Below are 26,007 nucleotides of genomic sequence, written 5' to 3' on the forward strand. Positions count from 1 at the left end.
CCTGGGGCAGAGGCAGGGACTTGAGGGCCCATTAAAGATTTTAAATCCAGATGGGAGCCCTTCAGCTGCTAATATTTGAAAACACGGAGTAGACTCTTGCAGTGTCACTCAGGGTGCGGTGAGAAGCTGCAGTACAGTTCTGTCTTCTCAGTTCAATCAAAAGCTACTAGCAGTGTCAGCTGCTGTTGGTGAGAAGCTGGATACAGCCCATAAGAGCAGATCCCTGTTAGCAGTAGGGGAGCAATGGCGGTTGAGGGAAAAGTTCTGAACCACAGAGTGGGAGGGAGCATCTGAAAGGACTAAGCTCTAAAGTGAAGAGGGAAGGGACCCAAGTCTAACACACACACATCCACCCCACTACAAGGCTGCAGAAGCACCTGGACCAGGAAGCTACAAAAGAAGCAGCTGAAATCTGTGTGTGAGCATCTGAAACCAAACAGAGCAGGGAGGTTTTTGTGCTGGTCTGTATCACTGTGTGAGAGGGTAGCTGGCATGCTGCTGACAGTAATAATCTCCAGCATCATCCGCTTCAACCCGGCCGATGGTGAATGTGAAGTCGGTGCCAGACCCACTGCCACTGAACCGGTCTGGGACCCCAGAGGGACGGGTGGAGGCGCTGTGGATGAGGAGTTTAGGAGCTTGTCCTGATTTCTGTTGGTACCAGGCCATGTAGCTGCCAACACTGGAACTGGCTTTGCAGCGGATTGTGACTGTCTCTCCAGGAGACACTGCCAGGGATTCTGGAGTCTGAGTCACGATCTGCCCACTGGAGTCTGGATGGGAGAAAACATTTAAAAGAAAAAGAAATATCCAGTGTAATTCATTACAAACCTGCACCCTGTATCCCTGCTTCACTGACATGATAAATGCCACTGGGAAAGATCGCTTGAACAGTAAAATCTGAGCATCTGCAACCTGGTATTACTTAAGCTAATTTCCCCACTTATTTCTCTTACCATGAATGCAGAGCACAAGGAGCCAGAGAAACTGAGTCTGGGAGATCATGTTGGCAGATGTGGAGCTCAGAAGCATGAATGGTTAAAGTGACATGTTTATATCTGCTCTTAACAGCTGGGGACTGTCACTGGGGTGGAAATATGCAAAGCAGCAGCTCTGTGTAAATGTCCCTTCCCTCTGCAGCCCCAGGGACACTTTGAGGTTGAACAAGCTTTACACCCACGAGATCCTTTCTGTGAGTGAAACAAAATACAGGACTATGTAGCACTTTGAAGACTAACAAGATGGTTTATTAGATGATGAGCTTTCGTGGGCCAGACCCACTTCCTCAGATCAAATAGTGGAAGAAAATTTTCTTCCACAATTTGATCTGAGGAAATAGGTTTCGGCCCACGAAAGCTCATCATCTAATAAACCATCTTGTTAGTCCTTAAAGTGCTACATGGTCTTGTATTTTGTTTCAGCTACACCAGACTAACATGGCTACAGTTCTATCACTTTTCTGTGAGTGGATCATAAAGAAAAGGATAAAAGCTGGGGGTGGGAACAAACAAAAAGAGAGCCCTACCCCACCTCTTTTGGGTTATTCTGGATCAGACACCTTTTCATTCTAGGAATGCTCCTTTGCCTGGCCGTGCCAGATTTTCAATAGTCTTTTTAACACAAATTAAACTCCTAAACAAGGCAACATTGAACACAGGCTTAGAATATGGGAGAGTGCAAGTTTTCCAAGGGATGCTCCTACAGACTAACAGATTTATTAGGCCAATTTCGGTGGTAAACCCCACTTCATCAGGTGTGTTGGGGTGGAAATTAGAGAGCCGGGGGTATATTTAACAGCAAGAGAAGTTACATGTCAGTTGTAGAACCAGTGTCATTGAGGCTAATTAAGTCAGGGTGGATGTGTCTCATTTGCAGATTTTGATATGGAGGTGCAGTATCTTCAGCTTGAACTCTATCTATTTGGAGGATGAAGTGAAATCAGTTCTCTACCCATGGCCACTGCAATGGCTGCAGCCTTAGAGGAGACACTGCCAAGACTGCTGTTGTGTCCTGCCTGCCTGAAGTCTGAATGAATGAAATCAATACCTAAAGATGAGCAATAGAGTGAATGGAAATATTTCTGCTTGCATCTTTGCATGGCTGATTCTGAATATGAATTACAGATTGATAATCTACCAGGAAGCAGGGGAGGGAGTGAATATTGAGGCTGAGTTCATAATGAATCCAGCAAGCGTGATTTTGGTCAGATTTTCTCTGCAGTTTCTGCTCTGGCTTCAGAGGGAGAATGCCATGGAGAGCTGGAGGAGTAAGCTTTTCTATGAGCTGGGCTATCCTCTAACTGCTACAGAAGATTTTTTTGTCCCTTCCTGTCATGGCTCCTTCCCCAGTCTGGCACAATAAATGCAGAAGTGGGGTCCAGCAATTACCCCAAAACCTTATCTACCAGGCTTTGGTATAAAACTTCCCCATAAAATCTTAAAAACCTAGATTTTGGGAATAAAACTTCTGCTGCTACCACCTAAATTAATAAAGAAACCAGGGCAGAGAACATTTGGGAAAATCTCACCCCTAAAGTAAAAAGCAGGACACCACCATTAACCAATACCAGGTTACTAAAAGGAAAAGAGAAAACTTTTATTATCACCACACTATTCGTGTTGCAAGCATAATGATTAGATGGAAAAGTAACAAAATAATATAGTCATGGAGAGACTCCATGGGCCTAGAACTTAGTTACAAAGTGCACAGACTTCAGATCCCATACCCAACCCATAAAATAATAAAATGGATTTATCTAAACTTTAACCTACTTACAGAAAGTGAAGAAAGAGTCTTTTCTTGGAGGGAGACATAGTCTCTGTCCCCCTCAATAGCTGGAGAGAACTGCCCAGGACAAAGGAGGGAAAAACCAAAAATTCCTTTGTCCCAGTTTGAAATTCCTGTGTACATTCCTATTGGGCGCTCCACCTGGCTAGGTAAGGGACATAGTTAACCCCTTAGTCCCCAGGCTGCTGGCTAACCCTCATGATAATGACACTTCCCGTGGGGCAGCAGGGACTGGCCGGTGCTGGAGAGTGATGTTGGATTAGATGGACCACAGCTCAGGTCTAGAGATTGCTGGGTTCCCCTCTCCCTCTCCTGCACCCACGCTTTTAGCACCCACAACCCCACTGAGTGCACCTGTGCTGGCAAAAATTGGGCTTCAGAATTCATCCTGGGAGCAGCTCCAGCTATGACAAATGACTCAGGTGGGTTTAGGTCTTTTTACGAGCCTGGCCTGTAACCTTTAGGGACAGGTAAGGACACCAGGGTACCATTTTTACCAGAGTAGCTGGTATTAGAGAGTCTCAATCCTGCCGACGTCGTTCTTCTGGGAAAGGGGAGCTGCATTAGTAACGGTGTTTTGGAAGATAAGAAGCTGAACCATAGAGCAGCTTTCAGTCTGCCTTGTTTGGAGTAGGACAGTGTTTCTCAGATTGGGATGCAGGGGCACCTGCGGCCTTAAGGATAATCCAGGGGTTCTACAGGCCCCACAACGAACTCCTCCATCACCTTTCTCATGCCTCCTCCATGCCAAGGTACAGCTGTTCTGTAGCATGCGGGAGGTGCTGGGATGGAGGGGGAGAAGTGGGTTCAGAGGATGCTTGGCAGAGGAGATGGAATGGATGGGCAGAGCAGGAGCAGGGCCAAAAAGTGGTGGGAGAGGGCTGGATCAGGGGCAGAGACAGGTCAGGTGGGGGTGAGGCCTTCGATGAAAAGGTGGAGTGGGGATGGGAAGAAGTGGGGTTGGAAAGGGGCTTTGCTGAAGCAGTGCAGTGGGGGTTGGAAATGGTGGTGTGGGGATGGGACCTGGGGCTGAGAGGTCTTGGGGTTCCATTAATTTTAAATCAAAATGGGAGACCTCCAGTTGCTAATATCTGAGGACATGGAGTAGACTCTTGCAGTGTCACTCAGGGTGCAGTGTGAAGCTGGAGTCCAGTTCTCTGTCTGATTTCTCTGCCCAATACAGAGGTATTAGCATTGTGAGCAGCTTTCAGAAGGAAGCTGGATACAGCCGGTAAGAGCTGATCCTTGTTAGTGGTAGGGGAACAATGGTGGAGAGAAAAGAGAGCATCTCAAATATTAGGTTCTGGAGTGAAGAGGGAAGGGACCCAAATCTGACTCATTAATTGCCCCTGATTGCCGGGATGGTGCACCGTGGTCTTGGCTCTTTGGAGATGTTCTTGGTAGGGGCAGGCCCAAAAATGCACAAGGACCCAAACTGCAGGCGTGCTGGGATCTAAGTTTGGGTTTTTCCTATTGAGTTCTTAGTTACATCCCCTCTCCACACCCAGGATATGTGCAGCTTTGCAGAAGCATCAGGAGACTGCACAGGAAGCAGCTGAAATAATGTGAAAGAGAGTCGGAAATTATAGAGAGCAGGGAGGTTTTTGTGCTGGTCTGTATCACTGTGTGAGAGGGGCGGTGTCATGCTGCTGACAGTAATAATCTCCAGCATCATCCACTTCAACCCTGCTGATGGTGAATGTGAAGTCAGTGCCAGACCCACTGCCGCTGAACCGGTCTGGGACCCCAGAGGGACGATTGGAAGCGCGATAGATGAGGAGTTTGGGAGCTTGTCCTGATTTCTGTTGGTACCAGGCCATCCAGCTGCTGACACTGGAACTGGCTTTGCAGTGGATAGTGACTGTGTCTCCAGGAGACACTGCCAGGGATTCTGGAGTCTGAGTCAGCACAATCTGCCCACTGGAGCCTGGATGGGAGAAAACATTTAAAAGAAAAGGAAATGTACAGTGACTCAAATCTCATACATTTTAACGAACTGCAAAACTGCATCTTGTATCTTTACTTCACTAACACTGTGAATGCCCCTGGGAACATTCCTTGTGGAGGAAACTCTGAAACCTGCAGCCTGGTGTTATTTAAGCTTGTTTCTATTGTTATTTCTCTTACCCTGAGTGCAGAACACAAGGAGCCAGAGAAACTGAGTCTGGGAGATCATGTTGGCAGCTGTGGAGCTCAGAAGCACAAATGGTTAAAGTGACATGTTTATATCTGCTCCAGAGAGGAGGGGACTGTCACTGGAGTGGAAATATGCAAAGCAGCAGCTCTGTGTAAATGTCCCTTCCCTCTGCAGACCCAGGATCACACTGAATAGACTTTACACCAGGGGTGAGGATCCTGAGGCCTGGGGGCAGGATTTGGCTAGATTAGATCCTTCTTCTGAGGCTCATGCCCCTTCCCCAACCCAGCATTGGGGAACCTGTGCCGGTTCTCCATCCCCACTGCTGCCCCCGATGGGGCTGGAGAACACAAAATCCACCAGCTAGGCTGCTTTAGGCTCTGGTGTGGGAGGGGAATATGAGGAGTGTCTTTCTCCTTGTCTGTCTGGGACCACATCATTGAGGGTTTTTTTTCTTTGCTTCTCACTTTTATGTGGATCAGTGCCCCCTGACACAAAAAAGGTTCCTCGCCATTGCTTAAAACCAGTGAGACCCATCCTGTGGGTGGAGCATAAAGAAAAGGATGAAAGCCAGAGGAGGGAACAGACAAAAAGAGAGCTCTGCCCCACCTGTTTTGGTTTTCCTCTGGATGAGACACCTTTTCATTTCAGGGAAAGCTCCCCAGCCTGGACTTGCCAGATTTTAGTCTTTTTAACACAAATGAAAGTCCTAAACAGGGCCACATTGAACACAGGCTCAGAATGTGAGCGTGTGCAGGTTCTCCAAGGGGATGCTCCTGCAGACGTCCTGTGTTTGGTGTTGTGTCAATCAAGCATGACAGGGCCTCTTTAGAATTCCAGCACAAGAATCTACGAGGCTTCAGCAGAGAGAGAGAAATGGAAACCCCGAGGTGTCTGCCAGCTCCGTCCTCTCTGTTGCAGGGTTCCCAAGCACCCCTGGGCTATGCTTTTCCTTGCAGCCACCCTCTCCATTCCCAGCAGCCCCCTGGGGAGGGAGGGGGGTTCCCACTGTGTGCTAGCATAGTCTAGCCCTGTGCGAATCAGTCTAGACACAGAGCAGTGAACAGGACTGCAGCAGCCGCATTGGCCCCGTACTTCATGCACCAATTTCTTCTTTCCCGTCGGTTGTGTCAAATGTGCTGCACTATCACCGAACTGAAAAAAAGAACCAAGGGTTAAGCTCTATGCTCTGAATTGTTAGACCCTCCTCCCTCTAGTGGTGCTCAGAGAGGCAGGCAAAAGCCTTTAATTCCCTCTTATGGCTGACATGGTCATTGAGGCTGCCTTGGGAGTGGCAGCTGTAGAAAAGATTCTGTCAGACAAGATGCTTTAATGAACAAAGTGACAGAGCAGCCCAGGGAGGTTTGTGGGGAGAAGACTCACAGTGAGAGGCAGGTGGTAGCCTGGCTGCCAACAGTATCTTCAGCTTCAGACCTGCTGATCGTGATGGTGAAGTGAAATCAGATCTCTGCCCACTGCCACTGCAATGGCTGTAGCTTCAGATGAGAGATTGCCAAGAATCCCCCTTCTGAAGGAATGAATACCTTACAATTAAATCACTTTATACAGATCCACAATGAAATGAATGGAAACATTTCTGTTGGCATCTTTGCCTGGCTGATCTGAATAGAAATTACAGCCTGATAATCCACTATGTGTTAGGGGAGGAATTGAGTATAGCTGCTGAGTTCATAGCGCTTCCGGCAAGAATGACTTTGGTCAGATTTCTCGTGGGTTTGCTCTGGCTGCAGCGGGAGACCATGGAAAGCTGGTCTTGTGTTCCTAAGAGCCAGGCTTTCCTCTAAGTGCTACTGACGGTTTCTTAAATATTCTTCTGGGGTAGCAGAGACTGGCCACTGCTGGAGAGTGATGTTGGATTTGATAGACCAAACGGCTCAGATACCAATGATTGCTCTGTTCCTCCTCCTACTGCCCCAGAACCCACAACCCCAGTTCTGCACCTGTGCTGGCATTAATGTGACCCAGAATTCATCCTCGGTGCACCCCCAAGTGTGCTCAGGTCTCTTTTACCACTGTGATCTGTTGCCTTTGGGTGCTAGTGAGGAGCTCTGGGTTCCATTTTTGCAAGTCTCAACCCCGCCAAGGTGTTTCTTCTGGGAAAGGGGAGCTGCATCAGTGACTGTTTTGCTAGATAAGAAGCTGAATCAAGGAGCAGGTTTAGCCAGTGTTTCTCAACGAGCGGTGTCCAGGGTCCTCCCTCTCCTTCCCCAGGCCATCTACATGCCAAAGAACAGCTGTTCAGTAGCTGGAATAGAGGAGGAAAGTGCAGACAGATGATGCTTGGGAAGGGGTGGGAAAAGGAGGGTCCATTAAATGTTTCAAATCAAAATGAGAATCCTCCAGTTTCTAACATTTGAGAACATGGGTTAGACTCTTGCAGTGTCCCTCAGGGGACTTTAGGAAGCTGGAGTACAGCTCTCTACTCAGTACAAAGATATTAGCATTGCAAGCTGTGTGGCAAGGTCCTCTTGTGCAACCCACCTGTGTCTTTTTGGTCTACACCAATTTTCCCTTCTATTTACAGAGATTTGTTCCAGCAGCAAACTCAGCCGGCCTCGTTGGTTGGCTGGCTGGGGAGCTCACTCCCCCCCTTCCACTTTTCCTTTGGCTGCCTTTTCTAACCCTCTGGCTAATGAGGCCCACAGGTGTTTCCCACTAGCCCCTCAGACATGGGCTTGCTCATTGCCCTTTGCAGCCAGGGTGTAGCCGCAGGGCTCTGGCTTCACTAGCAGCCTGTCACAGTGGCTGACAGTAGGAAGCGGGATGCAGCTGGTAAGAGCAGATCCCTGTTAGTGGTAGGGGAGCGATGGTGGCAGAGGGAAAAGTGCTGAACCATATGGTGGGAGAGAACATCTGAGGACTAAGTTCTGGATGGATGAGGGAACAGACCCAACTCTGACACACACTCGAACTGTGGGCAGCCTTGCAGAAGCACCAGCACCAGGAAGTTACAGAGGAAGCAGCTGAAATACTGTGAGTGACAGTCTGAAACTGTACAGAGCAGGGAGGTTTTTGTGCTGGTCTGTATCACTGTGTGAGAGAGCTACTGTAGTAACACTGACAGTAATAATCTCCAGCATCATCCGCTTCAACCCGGCTGATGGTGAATGTGTAGTCAGTGCCTGACCCACTGCCGCTGAACCGGTCTGGGATCCCAGAGGGACGGGTGGAAGCAGCATAGATAAGGAGCTTTGGCACTTGTCCTGATTTCTGTTGGTACCAGGCCATGTAGCCGCTTACACTGGAACTGGTTTTGCAGCGGATAGTGACTGTGTCTCCAGGAGACACTGCCAGGGATTCTGGAGTCTGAGTCACCACAATCTGCCCACTGGAGTCTGAATAGGAGAGAAAGTTAAAAGAAAAGGAAATAGACAGTGATTCTAATCTTGTAAATTTTAACTAATTAGAACACCGAACCTCAAATCCCTTTTTTACTAACACTGTGAATGCCTCTGGGAATCATTGCTTGTAGTGGAATCTCTGAGCATCTGCATAATTTCCCCATATTATTTCTCTTACCCTGAATGCAGAGCATAAGGAGCCAGAGAAACTGAGTCTGGGAGATCATCTTGGCAGATGTGGAGCTCAGAAGCACAAACGGTTAAAGTGACATGTTTATATCTGCTCTTAACAGCGAGGGACTGTCACTGGGGTGGAGCTATGCAAAGCAGCAGTTCTGTGTAAATGTCCCATCTCTCTGCAGCCACAGAGTCACATTGAACAGGCTTTGCACCCATGAGACCCATCCTCTGAGTGGACAATATAGGAAAGGATAAAAGCTGGGGGTGGAGAACAATAGAAAGCAAGCCTTAACCCACCTGTTTTGGGTTACTCTGCATCCAACACTTTTTCATTTCATGGAAAACTCCCTAACTTTTCGCTTGCAATAGTTTCAATGATCTTTTAACGCTAATTCATCTCCTGAACAAGGCAACACTGAACACAGGCTCAGAATGTGAGCGTAGGGAGATTCTCCAAGGGGATGCTCCTGCAGACATCCTGTGTCTGCTGTTGTATTCATCTAGAGTGTCAGGGCTTCCTGATGATTCCAGGTCACAGCACAACAGTTTACAAGGCCTCAGCACAGAGAAATGAAAAACCCTAATGATTTTGCCCACTTGTTTTTCTCTGCTGGAGGGTTTCCTAGTGTACCTGGGTTATAGTTTGACTTGGAGCCATCCTTTGCATTCCCAGTAGCCCCTAGAGGGGTCATGTGCTGTACAGTAGCAGAGTCTAGCCCTCTGTGTATCAGTCTAGACACAGAGCAGTGAGCTGGACTGCAGCGGCCACGTTGGCCCTGTGCTTCTCTGCAGGCAGCAATTGTTCCTGTGGAATCATAGGAGTTGAAGAGAACTGGCAGGTTTGTGTGAGAGAAGCGACACCGTCTTGGTGATGATCTCCATCATGTGCTTCAACCACACTGATAGTGAGAGTCCTTCCTTGCCTGGCTGCCCTCCAAGGCAGGCTGGGACCTCTCAGGGCAGGCTAGAGCCAGAATAAGAAGAAGGGAGTTTGTGCTGATTTGTGTTGGCACCAGATGGTACAGTTGCCAGCACTTGCAGTGTCTTCAATGATTGTGCCTGTTTCTTCGGGAGTCTTTGTCATCCCAGTGTGTTCTCTGTAGCCTCAGTCGTAAATAAGATAAGCCACTAGATAGATAGGAAAGTTAAAGTAAGCTGTGTTGTGTATTTATCATCCATGTCCTTACACTCAACAACATGCTTTCTACATTGCATTTTCATAGCTTTATTAATTTAACATAAAATCAAAAAGTAATTTCTATGCTAGGTAGATAGACTGCTAAGGTGATGGCACTGGATGAAATTAATGCATGAAAATATACTGCATCATTTCTAAATCTGCTTTTTCACACCAATATCCTCAATATCCTTTCCCATGGATCCTGAAGACTAACAACTAGATGAGCTGAGGCTGACATCATTTTGCTATGTTGGAGCTCCAATGTCGATCAATTAATCCTTCAGTAAAAGTTAAGAGTCCTGTGGCATCTCAGAGATTTATTGTTTCATGTCCTTTCGTCGGTAAAGCCCACTTCATCAGATGAGTTGGAGTAGAGATTGCAAAGTCTGTGGTGTGTATATATAATAGCAAAGAAATTACCTGTCAATTATAAGACTAGTATTAATGAGGCTCATTAAGTCAGAATGGATGTGTCTTATTTGCAGCATTTGATGTGGAGATGCAAATGTCAAAAGATCAGTAGGGAGGGAGTGAATATAGAGGCTGAGTTCATATCCTTTCCAGCAGGAGTGATTTTGGTCAGATATTCTCTTGCGTTTCTGCTTTGGCTGCAGAGGGAGAGAGCTGTTCTTGTGAAGAGTAAACTTTCTGTGAGGCCAGGCTGTCCCCTAATTGGTACTGAAGGTTTCTTGTATTTTCCTCCCAAGCAGCAGGACCTGGCCGTTGCCCGAGAGTGATATTGAATTAGATCAAACTTTTTGCCAATGGCCTGCCTGGCTGAGTGCAATCCTTTGTGTGGACCAGCAGCTGCTGTTGGAAACTCACCGTTAATTACTTAATTATGCCTAATCCATTTTGCAAATGCTGCAGCTAGGGAGAATGGTTTCATGTAACCGGTATGAATGGAAATATTAATTTAAATTATTAATCCGATTAAGAGCTTTTACTTTGTCATATTAGTTTACCAAACTTTATTTTAAATAAAGTAAAATATTAATTTATGTCCAACTCACAAAAGTTTTCCATTTTTTTTTTATTTATGGCTGAGGTGGGGAACCTTTTTTGGGTTGGGGGCCATTGACTCACAGAATAATCAGTTGGGGACCACGCAAGTGAGAAGCAAAAAACTGCTCCAAAACCCCCCACTCCTCACCTATGTGGTCCCCAACTGAAATACTTCATTCCTCTGGTGCTCCAGCCCCACAGAGGGAGAGGAAGGGACAGGTAGGACTGAGGTTCAGGGTTTCCCATAGGCCAGATTTACTCTTTTGGGGTTCCAGAGGTAGTGGATTTTGCAGCTCTCCTAGGCTCTGGAGTGGGGACAAAATGACGTGTTCAGTGTGCGAGGCAGGGCTGCCAACAAATGGGATAAGGATGGGGGTACAGGATCTGGAAGGCAGGTGGGGAATAGAGGGGGTGAGGTCTGGGCAAGAGGTGGGGTGCAGGAGCAGGCTGGGAGTAGGATGTCTGGTCAGTGCCAGCGCAAGCTCTCTGCTCTGGGGGGAAAAAAGGAGGGGCTGGGCTTGGGCCACAGACTACTTGGAAGGCAGCTGTGGACCGTAGATGGACCAGAGCTCAGGTCTAGTGATTGCTCTGTTCATTCCCCTCCTGTTCTAGCACCCACCACCCCAGTGATTGCACCTGTAATGGGGAAAATGGGACCCAGTTCTTCATCCTGGCGGTAGCTCCAGTGACTGCAAATGGCTCAGCTACTTTTACCACTGTGACCTGTAACCCTGCAATTTGGGCAGAGATGGGTGCGGAGCTCTGGGTCCCATTTTTGCCACAGTGGCCAGTAACACAGAATCTCAGTCCAGCCAAGGGGTTTCTTCTGCAAAAGGGGAGCTGCATCAGTGATTGTATTTTGCTTGATAAGAAACTGAACCGTCCAGCACCTTTGTGTGACTTGTTTGGATGAGGCCAGTGTTTTTCAAACTGGGATACACAGACAACTGCAGGTCTGCAAGGATACACAGGACATGTATGGGCCCCACTAATTAATTCCTTCTTCTCCTTCCCCAGGCCTCCTCCATACCAAGGCACAGCGGTGCAGTGGCATGTGGCAGGTGCTGGGATGAAGGAGAGAAGTGGGGACAAGGATGCTTTGGAGAGCAGGGCAGGATGGATGGGGAGGAGCTGAGCAGGGCCTGGAAGAGGTGGAGTGGGGGAGGAGCAGGGCAGGGAGTGGTCAGGTGGGGTAGGGCCATGGAGGAAGGGGTGGACAGAATATGTGAAGAAGTGGGGACGGTGAGGAGCACTGAGGAAACTGTGCAGAGGGGGTGGGAAAAGGTGGAGTGGGGCTGGGGACTGTGAGGGGGACTTTGGGATCCTGTTAAAATGATATCTCAGTTGCTAATATTTGAGCACATGGGTGAGACTGTAGCTGTGTCCCTCAGGATAAGTACAGATCTCTCTCTCTCTTCTCTGTTAGCGGTAGGGGAGCAATGTCAGCTGAGAGAAAAGGGGGGAAGTACATGGTGGGAGGGAGCATCTAACAGGGCTAAGTTCTGGAGTGAAGAGGGAAGGGGCCCAAGTCTGGCGCATACCCAGCCTGTGTGGAGAGTGGCAGAGGGCGGCACCAAGATGCTACAGAGGAAGCAGCTGAAATACTGTGAGTGAGAGTCTAAAACTCTACAGTGCAGGGAGGTTTTTGTGCTGGTCTGTATCACTGTGTGAGAGGTAAGGCACTATGCTGCTGACAGTAATAATCTCCAGCATCATCCACTTCAACCCTGCTGATGGTGAATGTGAAGTCAGTGCCAGACCCACTGCCGCTGAACCGGTCTGGGATCCCAGAGGGCCGGGTGGAGGCGCTGTGGATGAGGAGCTTAGGAGCTTGTCCTGATTTCTGTTGGTACCAGGCCATTGCGCTGCCAACACTGGTACTGGCTTTGCAGCGGATAGTGACTGTGTCTCCAGGAGACACTGCCAGGGACTCTGGAGTCTGAGTCAGCACAATCTGCCCACTGGAGCCTGGATGGGAGAAAATAGTTAAAAGAAAATAAAATATACAGTGACTCAAATGTCATAAGTTTTAACTAATTACAAGCTGAAGGATTGCTTGAACAAGAAAATCTGAGCATCTGCAGCCTGGTATTTTTTAAACTAATTTCCCCTCTTATTTCTCTTACCCTGAATGCAGAGCACAAGGAGCCAGAGAAATTGAGTCTGGGAGATCATCTTGGCAGATGCGGAGCGCAAAAGCACAAACCGTTAAAGTGGTATGTTTATATCTGCTCTTAACAGCATGGGACAGTCACTGGGGTGGAAATATGCAAAGCAGGAGCTGTGTGTTAATGTCCCTTCCCTCTGCAGCCCCAGGGTCACATTGAATGGACTTCACAGGGATGAGACCCATCCTATGAGTGGAGCATAAAGAAAAGGATAAAAGCTGGGGTTGGGAACAAACAAAAGAGAAAGCCCTACCCCTTATGTGTTGGGTTCCTCTAGATCAGACACCTTTTCATTCCAGGAAAAGCTCCCTAGCCTGGCCTTGCTAGATTTTCAGTAGTATTTTTAACACAAATTAAACTCCTGCACATGGCAACATTGAACACAGGTTCGAAATGTGAGAGTACAAAGATTCTCGAAGGGGATGCTCCTGCAGACATTTTGTGTTGGGTGTTGTGTTGCCCAAGAGTGTCAGGGCCTCCTTAGAATTCTAGGTCACAGAACAATAATTTACAAGGCTTCAGCACGGACAAATGGAAAACCCCAACGAGTCTGATCCTTTTGTCCTCTCTGCTGCTGGAATCCTTAGCACCCCTGGGCTATGCTTTCGCTTGTAACCACCCTCTCCATTCCCAGCAGCCCCCAGAGGGGTTACTCGCTGTGCGGTAGCAGAGTCTAGCCCTGTGCGTATCAGTCTAGACACAGAGCAGTGAGCTGGACTGCAGCAGCCACATTGGCTCTGGGCTTCTCTGCAGGCAGCAGCTGTTACTCTGAAATCACAGGAGTTGAAGGGACCCAGCAGGTTTTGGTACAGGGCTGTGTCACTGTGTGAGGGAAGCTGACACTGTCGAGGAGTATGTCTACACTACCATCCTAGTTAGAACTAGGGTGGTTAATGGAGTCATACGAACTTGCAAATGAAGCCCGGGATTTGAATTTCCCGGGCTTCATTTGCATGTTGCCGGGCGCCGCCACTTTTAAATGTCTGTTAGTGCGGACTCCAGGTCCGCGGCTACACGCGGGATGAACTAGATAGTTCGGATTAGGCTTCCTATTCTGAACTATCTAGTTCGTCCCGCGTGTAGCCGCGGGCATGGAGTCCGCACTAACAGATATTTAAAAATGGTGGCGCCCGGCAACATGCAAATGAAGCCCAGGAAATTCAAATCCCGGGCTTCATTTGCAAGTTCGTATGACTCCATTAACCACCCTAGTTCTAACTAGGGTGGTAGTGTAGACATACCCTTGGTGATTATCTCCATCATCTGCTTCAACAGCCCTGACAGTGAGTGTAAATCAGTGTGACTGTTCCCAGAATTATTGGCCCTGAACCAGGCTGAAGACCCCAAAAGCAGGGTAGAGCCAGAATAATAAGAATGGAGGTTGCGCTGATTTGTGCTGGCACCAGGCAATATAGTGTGTTACGGTACCTGCTTCTCTGGCACAAGTGAATAGAAGCAGTGGAGCTCAGCACTGCTGACTGTCAGGTTCTCTGTCTTTCTGTGTTGTTGTGAGCCACAAGGAGACATTTAGGCTATGTCTACGCTGCTGGCTTTTGCCGGCAGAAATTATGCCAATGAAGTGCTCATTAGCAACTTCTCGTGCTTCATTTGTATAATCTCTGTGTGAGGCTTTTTGCACAAAACGTTTTTGCGCAAAAACTAGCGTTATAGATGGATCCATTTTCCACAAAAAAATCCTTTTGTGCAAGATCTGTGTACCTCCTTGTCCACAGAAAGCCTCGGGAAGAGATTATGCAAATGAAGCATGAGAAGTTGCTAATGAGCACTGCTGAGTCCTGTCTCATGCCGGATCTTGTGCTGTGGGTCTGCCCGCCTCTCCCCCCCCCCCCCCCCCTCCCGTGACCTCCCTCAACTGCACTACAGAGACGGTGATTGGGGAATCACTTTTTAAGCTGGATCCCTCCAGCACCAGTTCCTGCTCCCCCAACTTGCTACTTCAGTCTCTGCCTTGCTCGTATAGAGGCAGCAGAGGGTTGGGGGAAGTGCGAGTAGTGACTCAAACCTCATACGTTTTAACGAATTACAAAGCTGCCTCTTGTATCTTTCCTGCATTAACATTGTGAATGCCACTGGGAATCATTGCTTGTGGAGGAAACTCTGGAAATCTGCAGCCTGGTGTTATTTAAGCTAGTTTCCGCTGTTATTTCTCTTACCCTGAATGTAGACCACAAGGAGCCAGAGAAACTGAGTCTGGGAGATCATCTTGGCAGCTATGGAGCTCAGGGGCACAAACAGTTCAAGTGACATGTTTATATTTGCTCTCAACAGCAGAGGACTGTCACTGGGGTGGAAATATGCAAAGCAACAGCTCTGTGTAAACGTCCCTTCCCTCTGCAGACCCAGAGTCAGACTGAATAGACTTTACACTAGGGGTGGGGAACCTCGGGCCTGGTGGCTGGATTTGGCCCCCGGCTTGTCTGGATCCTTCCCCTAAGGCTCAGAGTCCCCCCTCTCCAGCATTAGGGAACCGGTGCTGGTGCTGGTGCTCCAGCCTCACTGCAGCCACCCCATGGGGCTGGAGCACAGAAAATCTACCAGCTAGGCGCCTGTAGGCTCTGGTGTGGGAGAGGAATACGGGGAGTGTCTTTCTCTTTGTCTCCCGGGGGCCAAGTCATTGATGGTTTTTTTCATTGCTTCTCACTTGTGTTCTGTGCATCCTTCATATGATTTTTCTGTGGATCAGTGCCCCGTGACCCAAACAAGGTTCCCCACCTTTGCTTAAAACCAGAGACCCCCTATTCTGTGGTTGGAGCATAAAGAAAAGGATAAAAGCCGGAGGCGGGAACAGACAAAAAGAGAGCCCTGCCCCGCCTGTTTTGTTTTCCTCTGGATCAGACACCTTTTCATTTCAGGGAAAGTTCCCCAGCCCGGCCTTGCCAGATTTTAGTTTTTTAACACAAATGAAAGTCCTAAACAGGGCCACATTGAACACAGGCTCAGAATGTGAGCGTGTGCAGGTTCTCCAAGGGGATGCTCCTGCAGACATCCTGTGTTTGGTGTTGTGTGGATCAAGCATGACAGGGCCTCCTTAGAATTTCAAGTCACAGAACAATACTCGAGGCTTCAGCAGAGAGAGAGAAATGGAAACCCCAAGGTGTCTGCCAGCTCCATCCTCTCTGCTGGAGGGTTCCCAAGCACCCCTGGGCTATGCTTTTCCTTGCAGCCGCCCTCTCCATTCCCAGCATCCCCCCCAAGAGGTCACTCACTCTGGCAGAGTCTAGTTCTGTACGTATCAGTCAAGATACAGAGCAGTGAGCTGGACTTCAACAGCCACATAGGCCCTGTACTGCATGCACCAATTTCTTCTGTCCCGTCGGTTGTGTCAAATATGCTGCAGTCACTGAACCGAAAAAAAGAACCAATAGTTAAGCTCTATGCTCTGAATTGTTAGACCCTCCTCCCTCTAGTGGTGCTTAGAGAGGCAGGCAAAAGCCTTTAGTTCCCTCTTATGGCTGACATGGTCATTGAGGCTGCCATGGGAGTAGCAGCTGTAGAGAAGATTCTGTGTCAGAGAAGATGTTTTAATGAGCAGAGCGACCGAGCAGCCCAGAGAGGTTTGTGAGAAGAGTCACAGTGAGGGAGGCAGTAGCCTGGCTGCCAACAGTATCGTCTGCTTCAGCACTGTTGATCGTGAGGGTGAAGTGAAATCAGATCTCTGCCCACTGCCACCGCAATGGTGAGACACTGCTAAGAATCCCCACTCTGAAGGAATGAATACCTTAGAATTAAATGGCTATCTAAAGATCCACAATGGAGTGAATGGAAATATTTCTGTTTGCATCTTTGCCTGGCTGATTCTGAATAGAAATTACAGCCTGATAATGCACAAGGTGGCAGGGAAGAAAGTGAACAGACAGGCTGAGTTCACAGTGCTTCCAGCTAGAATGATTTGGGTCAGATTTTCTCTTGGGTTTGTGCTGGCTGCAGAGGAAGAATGCCATAAGAGTAGGTCTTATGAAGAGTAAACTTTCCTAGGAGCCAGGTTTTCCTCTAACTGCTACTGGAGGTTTCTTGTATCTTCTTCTGGGGCAACAGGGACTGGCTGCTGCTGGAGAGTGATGTTGGATTTGATGGACCACCACTCAGATACCGTGATTGCTCTGTTCCTCCTCCTACTGCCCACCCACAACCCCATGACTGTGCTGGCATAAATGTGACCCAGAATTCATCCAGGGTGCCCCTCCAGGTGGTCTCAGGTCTTTTTGCCACTGTGATCTGTAGCCTTAGGGTGCTAGTGAGGAGTTCTGCGTTCCATTTTTGTCAGAGTCTCAAGCCTGCCGAGGTGTTTCTTCTGGGAAAAGGAAGCTGCATCAGTGACTGTTTTGCTAGATAAGAAGCTGAATCAAAGAGGAGGTTTCAGTCGACCTTGTTCGGAAGAGGCCAGTGCTTCTCAAAGTGGGGTGCATGGAGGTCCTCCCTCTCTTTCCCAAGGCCTCCTGCATGCCAAAGAACAGCTGTTCAATAGCTGGAATAGAAGGGAAAAGCGGGGACAGACGATACTTAGGGAGGGGTGGGAAAAGGAGGGTCCATTAAAAGGAGGGTCCATTAAAATGTGTAAATTAAAATGGGATTCCTCCAGTTGCTAATATTTGAGAACATGGACTCGACTCTTGCAGTGTCCCTCAGGGGGCTTGAGAAAGCTGGAGTACAGTTCTCTGCTCACTACAGAGTTAATTAACATTGTAAGCTGTGTGGCAAGATCCTTGCTCAGGCCCCTCCCCGGCACCCTTTCTTCAGTCACAAATGAAGTGGAGATTCCCTCCTGTGCAACCTACCTGTGCCTTTTTTGTCCACACCAATTTTCCCACGTACTCTTTACAGAACTTTGTTCCAGCAGCAAACTCAGCCGGACTTTCTGGCTGACTGGGGAGCACAGTCCCCCATTCTCCCACTCCTCTCCTTCCACATCCCCTGTGGCTGCATTTTCTAACCCTCTGGCTAATGAGGCCCACAGGTGTTTCCCACTAGCCCCTCAGGCATGGGCCTGCTCATTGCCCTTTGCAGCCAAACTGTAGTGGCAGGGCTCTGGCTTCACCAGCAGCCTGTCACAGTGACAGACAGTAGTAAATGGGATGCAGCCGGTAAGAGCAGATCTCTGTTAGGGGTAGGGGAGCGATGGTGGCGGAGAGAAAAGTGCTGAACCATATGGTGGAAGGGAACATGTGTAAGGGCCAAGTTCTGGAGTAAAGAGGGAACAGACCCAAATCTGACCCACACACAACCTATGGGCAACCTTGCAGAAGCACGGGCATCAGGAAGCTACGGAGAAAGCAGCTGAAACACAGTGAGTGATAATCTGAAACTCTACAGAGCAGGCAGGTTTTTGTGCTGGTTTGTATCACTGTGTGAGAGGGTAGCTGGTATGCTGCTGACAGTAATAATTTCCAGCATCACCCGCTTCAACCCTGCTGATGGTGAATGTGAAATCAGTGCCAGACCCACTGCCACTGAACCGGTCTGGGATCCCAGAGGGACGGGTGGATGCACCATAGATAAATAGCTTAGGCACTTGTCCTGATTTCTGTTGGTACCAGACCAGGTTAGTATAAGTGTTGGAACTGGCTTTGCAGTGGATAGTGACAGTGTCTCCTGGAGACACTGCCAGGGATTCTGGAGTCTGTGTCAGCACAATCTGCCCACTGGAGTCTAGATGGGAGAGAAAAATTAAAAGAAAAAGAAGTGTACATTGACTCAAATCTCATGAGTTTTAACTAATTACAAACCTGCACCTTGTATCCCTCCTTCACTGAGACTGTGAATGCCACTTGGAAGGATCGCTTGAACAGGAAAATCTGAGTGTCTGCCGCCTGGTATTATTTAAGCTAATTTCCCCTCTTATTTCTCTTACCCTGAATGCAGAGCACAAGGAACAAGAGAAACTGAGTCTGGGAGATCATGTTGGCAGCTGTGGAGCTCAGAAGCACAAACGGTTCAAGTGACATGTTTATATCTGCTCTTAACAGCAGGGGACTGTCACTGGAGTGGAAATATGCAAAGCAGCAGGTCTGTGTAAACGTCCCTTCCCTCTGCAGCCCCAGGGTCACATTGAATTCGCCTTCCTCTGTAGCATGGGGCACAGATCACAGCTGGAGGATTTTCTGCATCTTGGGGTCTTTCAACTATTTGAAGACTTTAGTATCTGAGAGGATTATTCCAGGAGTGGGTGGGTGAGATTCTGTGGCCTGCACTGTGCAGGGGGTCAGACTAGATGATCATAATGGTCCCCTCTGACCTTAAAGTCTATGAGTTTATAAGTCTATGAATAGACTGGACACTCAGGAGACCCATCCTATGAGTGGACCAGAGAGGAAAGGATAAAAGTAGGAGGTGGGGATGAAAGAAAAAGAGTGCCTGACGCTGCCCATTTTGGGTTCCTCTGGATCAGGTAACTTTTCATTCCAGGGATATCTCCCTAGCCTGGCCTCGCAAGATTTTCAATTGTCCTTTTAACACAAATTACACTCGTGGAGAAGGCAACATTGAACACAGGCTCAGAATGTGAGAGTAGGGAGGCTCTCCAAGGGGATGCGCCTGCAGACATCCTGCATTTGCTGTTGTATTGACCAAGAGTGTCAGGGCCTCCTTAGAATTGCAGGTCATAGCAGAACAGTTTACAAGGCTTCAGCAGAGACAAATGCAAAACCCCAAAGAGTCTGCCCCACTTGGTCTTCTCTGCTGCTGGGTTCCCTAGCACCCCAGCGCTATGCTTTTGCTTGCAGCTACCCTCTCCATTCCGTGTGGCCCTCAGAAGGGACACTCGCTATGCAGCAGCATAATCTAGCCCTGTACGTATCAGTCTAGACACAGAGCAGTGACCTGGACTGCAGCAGCCGCATTGGCCCTGGGCTCTCTGCAGGCAGCACCTATTCCTGTGGAATGACAGGAATTGAAGAGACCCGAGAGATTTTGGGACAGGGCTCTATTACTGTGTGAGGGAAGCTGACACCTTCTTGGTGGTGATCTCCATCGTCTGAATCAACTGCACTGACAGTGAGAGTCCTTCTTTGACTGGCTGCTCCTGAAGCAGGCTGGGATCTCACAGGGCAGGGTAGAGCCAGAATAATGAGCAGGGAAGTTGTGCTAATTTCAGACTGCACAGTTGCTAGCAGTTGCAGTGGCTTTGCAATTGATTGCGATTGTTTCTTCTGGAATCTTTGTCATCACAGTATATTATCTGGAGCCTCAGTAAATAACATAATTCACTAGACAGATATGAAAGTTAAAATAAACCATGTTGTGTTTTCATCATCCATCTCCTTATGTTCAGCAATATGCTTTTTTCAATGTATTTAGAAAGCTTTATTAATTTAACATAAAATTAAATTAATTTTTAAGCTAGGTAGATATAATATTAAAGTGATATCCCTGGATGTAGTTAACGCATGAAAATATCATGCATCATTTCTAGATCTGTTTTTTCAAACCAATATCCTCATTATCCTTTCCCCTGGATCCTGAGTATTATCAACCAAATGAGCTGAGGTAAAACTCACTTCATCTGATGAGTTGAATTAGAAATTGCAAAGCTGTGGTATATATAACAGCAAAGAAATTACCTGTCAATGTAAGACTATTATTAATGAGGCTAATTAAATCAGGGTGGATGCATCTAATTGTCACCATTTGACGGGAAGATGCAAATATCAAAAGATCTTTATGCAAACCTAAGTTGATAGAGTACAATTTGAAAATGAACTCCATTTATAAATGTCTCTCTCTTTAATCAGCTAGTAAAATTCTTTATTCAGGATGGCTACTTTAAATTCCATTACTGAATGTCCAGAAAGTTTAAATTTTTCCCTTCCAAGTTTATGTGTGTTACATTCCCAATTTCTGATTTCTGTCCATTTATTCTTTGGTGCAGAGACTGTCTGGTTTAACCAATCAACACAGTAGAGGGGCATTACTGGCACTTGGTGGCATATGTCACCTTAGTGGACGTGCAGGTATATGAGCCCCTGATGTTATGGTTTATGTGGCTAGATCACATTTATAGATGTGTGGACAGAGTTGGCAATGGGCTTTGTTGCAGGGATAGGTTCTTGCAGAAGTGTGGTGTGGTATGCAGCTGCTGGTCAGTATTTGCATCAGGTTTACATCGATATTCCATATGAGGCTGTACTACAAACTGTCAGGATCAGCATCCCCAATGATACCAAGGCATGCCCAGCAGCTGAGCTCTGGATGACCAGATGTCCTAATTTTATGGGAACAGTTCTGATGTTCAGGGATTTGTCTTATATAGGTGCCTATTACCCCGCATTCTCACACTTGGGTACCCTACCAGGAGTGATGGTGACAGGGCATGGCCTGGAATCTGCTGGGCTTGAAATAAACCAGACATGGCCAGTAGACTTTGTTCTGTAATGGCTGAACTGATCCGACTTCCCATTACCTTGTGAGTTCTGTTGGCTCTGTGGCTGCCTGAACACATAAGCCACTGTGGGTGCAGTTTGGGTGTGGAATGGGTCTCAGGGCTGGGGTAGCAAGTTAGGTTATGGGACAATGCTCACCTTGCGGGGCTGTCCTTGGAAGCAACTGGTATGTCCCTGCCCTGTCACGTTCTCCTCCCCTACAGCTCCCATTGGCTGCGCTTCCTGACCAATGGGAGCAGTGGGGCAGAGCTGGTAGTGGGGGCAGTGAGCAGAGGAGTCCCCTAGCCTTCCCACCTCGGTCCCAGGCCATCCCACCAGCACCTGCTGTGCCCTCAGACTATCCCTTCAGGGCACCTGCAGCCCTTCCCAGTCCACGTTTTACTTACAGGTGTTCAGTACTCGTCATGGACAGGAGATGTGCCATGAATTCATGTTGACTACAAATATCCATGACTAAACCACAACCTAAGCAATAAAGAATGAATTTGAGCTGCCTGGTTGCTGTCCATGGTTTGCACGCTGCAGCCAGCCTGCTATGGAGACAGGTGGGAGCAAACAGCTAAGCAGCTAAAACACAGAGAAGGGAAGGTTTATATTGTCCTGTACTGCTGTGTGAAAGAGAACCATACAAATACTGACAATGACGAGCTCCATCATCTCCAATGTGAATGGGGCTGATTGTGAGAGTGTAATTAGTGGCACACCTCCCAGCCTGACTGCCACTGAACGGGGCTGGGACCCCAGGCTGCAAGGAGGAGGCCCTGTACATAAGGACCTGCCAGGTATCCGTTGGTACTAGGTTATTAGTAACAACAGGCTCTGGAGTTGGAGTCAGCAAAATGTTCCCACTGGAGTCTGAATGTAAAGATAAAAATGTAATGATAACTATGGATGCTCTAGTGTTTTCACACCTTAGTTATGTGTACTGTGTTCTGTTGTCTTAATTAAATGGGAAAAACACGTAGTGGATTCCAGTGTGCATGTAAATAAGAGCAAAGAGCCAGGTGTGATGCAGAGAACACAGGCTTTGTGTCGTCTAGATTTTGAGTTGGTTCTCCCCCTGGATCTAGAGCACAAAGAAGAAGATGAGATGAGCTTACGAGATCATCCTCCTCTGTCTGCTCAGATCAGACCTTGTGAAAAAACCACAGAAAGTGAAGTGAAACTTTTATAACTCAAGTCCATAATTCATAAAGCTGTGGAGACTCCTAGTTGAGATGTTCAATGAGCGTGAATTCCAGGTGCTGACGGTTAATTAGTAGGTTTCCTAACTGCTCAGTGACTCTGGAACACTTGGTTATTCATTGTGGATTAGAGCACTTGGATGGGTTTTGGAGACCACGGTTTGCCATGGATTCCAATCTAATGGCTGTGGTGGATACCTCATTGGCAGTGTCAGTGACTACGTCTGTTTGAACTAGAACTGATCTGTCCTTCATCTGCCAGTTCCTGATATTTGGCTGCTGCCTAGTAACTATTCCAAACACTGTCTGATGTGGTTCAGTCGGAGGAGGCACTTTCCTGCCCTGTGGATCTCTGGGTCATGGCCAGTGTGGTCACTGTCTTTCACTTCTTTCTGCTGGCCAAACCTTATGGTGGCCCTTGGTGTCCTGGGCAAGGATGGGAACTTATGAAACGGCTCCTCTTCTTTTGGATCCCTCCCTGTCATACCAGATTCACCTTGTGGTGTCCTTCTTTGGGCTGTTTTATTCACACCGTGTCCCAGATATTATTCTCTTATCTGCCTCTCTAGAGGCAAACCAGCCACTTGCTCTTGAGTGAACTGAGGAACTCTGGAAACTTGTAGCTGAGCCTGTAGGAGGTCCGATCCAACACCCAGAGAAGTCAGTGGGGACCCTCCTGTTAACGTCACTCAGACTAGGATCAGGCTCTAAGAAGCAGTTTTCAAAAGGGCTCAGCAGCCATTTGGGCATCTCTTAGCAGAGATACGTAGGGCCAGATTTTCAGCAGATCTCAACACCTGGATGTGAGGAATATTTATTTTGTGCCTCCATAGGAAACACTCTCTTTTGGGGGAAACCTGGCCCATATTTATTTGTTATTATCATTGCTGTTTGCACTGCTGATGTGCCAGAAACCCCAGTCATGGCTCAAGGCCCCATTGTACTAGGAGCTGCAAAATCCCTGCTTTTCTCATTTCCTCCCTCTGACATTTTTTTTAAAGAATTGTTCTCTCTGCTATTCTCCATGGCTATGTCTACACTGGGCCACTTATTCCGGAAAAGCAGCCGCTTTTCCGGAATAAGCTGCGAGCTGTCTACACAGGCCCCTTGAATTTCTGGAAAAGCACTGACGATCTACTGTAAAATTGTCAGTGTTTTTCCGGAAAAACTATGCTGTTCCCGCTCGGGCAAAAGTCCTTTTTCCGAAAAACTGTTCCGGAAAAGGGCCAGTGTAGACAGCCCAGTAGTCTTTTCCGCAAAAAAGCCCCGATCGCAAAAATGACGATTGGGGCTTTTTTCCGGAAAAGCGCGTCTACATTGGCCACGGACGCTTTTTCGGAAAAAGGGCTTTTCCAGAAAAGCATCCTGCCAATGTAGACGCTCTTTTTCTGGAAATACTTATAACGGAAAACAGTTCCGTTTTAAGCATTTCCGGAAAAAGGTGCCAGTGTAGACGTAGCCCATCAGTTTTACTTGACAGCCATTTGGAGTTAGGTTTTCCCTGAGTTCTCTGCGTGAAATGACAGTGAGAGGAGTTTGCAGGGCTGCTGCGGTAGACGGTGATCTTGCTAACTCCCTGTTTCTGTTTGTTATGAAACCTGTGCAGCTGACTGTCTGTGTGCAGCTGTGAGAAATGCTCAGCACTGTGTACTCAGATGGAGGTTTTTGTATTGGGCTGTATCACTGTGAGAGGGAAGTTGTTATACTGCAGGCAGTAATAATCCCCAGCATCATCCGCTTCCACACTGCTGATGGTGAAAGTGTAGTCAGTGCCCGACCCACTGCCACTGAACCGGTCTGGGACACCCGTGTATCGGTTGCTGGTATAATAGATAAGGAGTTTGGGAGCCTGTCCAGGCTTCTGTTGGAACCAATTAATATTGTTCCTAATGCTTGCGCTGGCTTTGCATTTGATAGTGACGGTGTCTCCCACAGACACTGAGAGAGATTCCGGAGTCTGTGTCATCACAGTCTGTGCACTGCAACCTGGAGAGAGAGAGAGAGAGAGAGAGGTAAAAATTGTCAGGGTTGGGGTTGGGAAAATGGGACAATGACATTCAAACCTTTGTACTGAAATGTTTGTAAATGCAACAAGAGAAGTGAACTAGAAAATACCGCAGAAACTAGTGTGTAAATAAACAACCAACTGCCATTTTTCATGGTTTATCTCATTCCTTATAACCCTTGTAAAACTTGTCTGTTCTTACCCTGAATCCAGAAAAGCAGCAACCAGGCCAGGGGAGTGGCTGAGATCATCTTGCTGCTGTGTGGTTAGAAACGCTCGTCAGCAAGGCACAAAGTGAAAATGGAGCCTTTTATGCCTTCAGTAGCTCACTGAGAAAATATCAGCCATGTGTGAATAGGCAAATGAGCTCAGATATGTAAAAGACTAGATTTTAATTCCAGGAAGGAGCTTTGAACTAGCTGATTGGATGGTTTCAGGCTGTCATTGGCTGTGTTAATGATCACAGATTTGCATGGTTCAGATGGTGGAGCAGCCAGAGTTAGCTATGTAAGCGCAGGGCGTAGCAACCACGGATGAACTAACGATGGGTAAGGAAGTCAGCTGCAGGTTGAGATCCAAGTAAAAAGAGCAGCAGCAGCTTGGTGCTTCTCTGCTTTGGCACCAGTGGCCGTAGGTATTTTGTACCTCCAGAATGATTGGTGCTCTCGGAGGCTTGCAGGGTGCATGGAGGAAGAAGGAAAAGGAGGTCTGGGATGAGCACACGCAACGCCAGCAGACTCCACTTATCTGCAGGTAGAATCAAACCTGAGACCACTGGCGCTTAGCACATAACCCTCTCCCACATGAGCTAAAAGGCAGCTGGTTCTTAGCTAAGGCAGCAGAGCAGACTTTCTGTAAGTGGTCTCGGTGCCACTAGATGGGCCACTGCCCCACACCCAGTAGGTGTGTGAGTTACACGCACCCCAAATCTGAGCAAGCTGAAAGGTGGCATCCGTATGCCAAGCACTGCCCAGTCTGTCGGTGTCCCTATTCCTTTAACCTCTCTGGCCTGGTAGGTGCAAAGTCTGAGGGCTGCAGTGGGTAATAAGAGTGGAGCAGACTCCCTCCCTTCAGCCTTGTTCACCCCCTGCACCTGCTGCCATTTTGGATGGGTGTGGCCAGTCCGGCAGCCCCCGGGAAGCTGACAGACCACCTTCCATGTCAGCTCCTGTTTGCTAATGTGAACCAGGCCCAGCCTGACCATGTGCATGCCCCATGCTATTCTGAAACAGCTGGTGAGCACCTTCTCTGTGGCCACACCCACCGCCCTCTCCACTGAAGCATCTAGCCCTGCTAAAAGGCCTTCAGGACTCAGAAGCAAGGAGGGATTCTTGGGGACAGGAGGTCGCTCTTGCTGCAGGAAAAGGAGACTCACAGCCTGGTAAACTCTCTAAGCTGGCAGGTAAACTGATGAAGTAGAAAGGGGACAGCTGAAGCCTCTAGCTCAAGCAATCAACACTGAGAGTCTGAGGGGCAGGGGTCTGAAGATTCCCTCCAGCTGGCCCAGGAAGGTCTGTGGTCACCAGTAGGGATCACTCTCAGAGCACTCTTCCTCTCTTTATCTCTTTGGAGGGCTTCCCACCATAAGACTAGAGAGTGTTCC

At 48.0% G+C, this 26,007-nt stretch overlaps 2 long non-coding RNA genes across 3 annotated transcripts in view; one reads left to right on the forward strand and one right to left on the reverse strand.

Annotated features, from left to right (window-relative positions):
• LOC142829702 (uncharacterized) overlaps positions 1-26,007 on the forward strand; it is a 415,915-nt gene that overhangs the window by 361,056 nt on the left and 28,852 nt on the right. For both annotated transcript variants that reach the window (XR_012904444.1, XR_012904445.1), the window contains one exon: positions 12,789-12,867. This is a non-coding gene — a long non-coding RNA (uncharacterized LOC142829702). The remainder of the gene's footprint in view (positions 1-12,788; positions 12,868-26,007) is intronic.
• LOC112543623 (uncharacterized) lies at positions 16,414-18,749 on the reverse strand. Its single transcript, XR_012904446.1, has 3 exons — positions 18,689-18,749; positions 17,616-18,486; positions 16,414-17,276 (listed from the first exon to the last, which is right to left on the reverse strand). It is a non-coding gene; the product is annotated as an uncharacterized LOC112543623 (long non-coding RNA).

This window comes from Pelodiscus sinensis, chromosome 5 (genome assembly GCF_049634645.1).
Source record: "Pelodiscus sinensis isolate JC-2024 chromosome 5, ASM4963464v1, whole genome shotgun sequence".
In the NCBI taxonomy this organism is placed as follows: Eukaryota; Metazoa; Chordata; order Testudines; family Trionychidae; genus Pelodiscus; species Pelodiscus sinensis.